The sequence below is a fragment of the Penaeus japonicus genome, unplaced genomic scaffold (genome assembly GCF_977035675.1).
Source record: "Penaeus japonicus unplaced genomic scaffold, GWHDUDI00000001_assembly GWHDUDI00000024, whole genome shotgun sequence".
In the NCBI taxonomy this organism is placed as follows: Eukaryota; Metazoa; Arthropoda; class Malacostraca; order Decapoda; family Penaeidae; genus Penaeus; species Penaeus japonicus.
Genome location: NW_028234426.1, coordinates 18,164,469 through 18,165,664, shown reverse-complemented (window position 1 = coordinate 18,165,664; position 1,196 = coordinate 18,164,469). Strand labels below are relative to the sequence as shown.

General features: G+C 39.5%; 1 protein-coding gene across 2 annotated transcripts in view; it reads left to right on the top strand.

The window, feature by feature from the left end:
- Positions 1–793, top strand: part of LOC122260808 (uncharacterized) — an 8,379-nt gene extending 7,586 nt beyond the window's left edge. For both annotated transcript variants that reach the window (XR_015192177.1, XM_043028217.2), the window contains one exon: positions 1–793. This exon is cut by the window's left edge. The gene's annotated coding sequence lies outside the window, so the exon portion shown is untranslated.
- Positions 794–1,196: the final 403 nt, after the last annotated feature.

Here is a 1,196-nt window from a genome sequence, read left to right as displayed (position 1 = left end):
ATAGATTGATAAAATAAAATGGAATCATTGGCTTAATGACCTTGGCATGTGCCGCTGGTTGATAGCCAATAAATCCAACAAGTAAGTAAGTGGATCGTCCAGTGGCAAAGTGAGTGGACCAGCCTCCCAATCAATAACAAAACCAAAGAAGAAATTAAAATGTGGGACACAGCCCACAGAAAAGACAGAAGGGAGGAGGTGGTGTTGGCGGGCCTCAGGATAAATACAACAAGAACGACCCACCTCACTCCCTACATAGAAAAAAGATTCCCTCCTCAATGCCAACACTGCAATAGTATATTATCAATAAATCATATATTAACAGCATGCCATCAATACAATAACCCAAGACAAAAAATAAAAAAAATTATTTACAAACCAAAAATATGGAATTCAGTATAAAAAAATTATTATCTAACAATGAAAAAATAATCAGTAAAGTAATCATTTTTCTAAAGGAGACAAAACTTTATGACCTTCTCTAGATTGATAAGAAAAAATGGAAACATTGGCTTAATGACCTTGGCAAGTGCCGCTGGTTGATAGCCAATAAATCCAACAAAGAAAGAAGAAAAGTGGATCGTCAGCAGATGGCCTCTTGCATATGAGCCCCTAGCTCGGCAACCGCACTGCTCACAACCTGTGCTCTTTTGGCACTTGTTTTTTTATTGATTTTTTACTATTTTTAAAGGGTTGCGGCCATAGTTAATTCATGGCCAGGCCAAGGAATGAGATATTTGGGTATGGGAGGAGGAGAGACCTTTTGTTCTGAATAAATAATAAACTTTGATGATCGGGACTTTCTTTTTATATCTTTCAAGACACCCTGTAATGCTTACCTGACTCTAGCCACGCCTGCTCGGCAATGACCTGTGTAGGAACTCTTTCTTTCCACATACAGACTGACATACACTCATACACATAAATAACATACATTTTACACGTCTCCTACTGTCTCACACATACACGGGTGCTGATCCCTTATCAGCTGGTGGCAGCCTACCCCTACACAGGACAGGATTCACGTTACCACGTTAGCACAGATTGAATCGGGGATTTGCTTTGGGGCAAGAAGAATCTCCCGATAAATCACTACAAGAATAATATCTATTTTGTTCTCCGTAAGAGTGAACAAGTGTGAGTGAACAATTCTTAGCCAGGGTACTAGTAGGGCTACAGAAACTGGATCGTGAAAG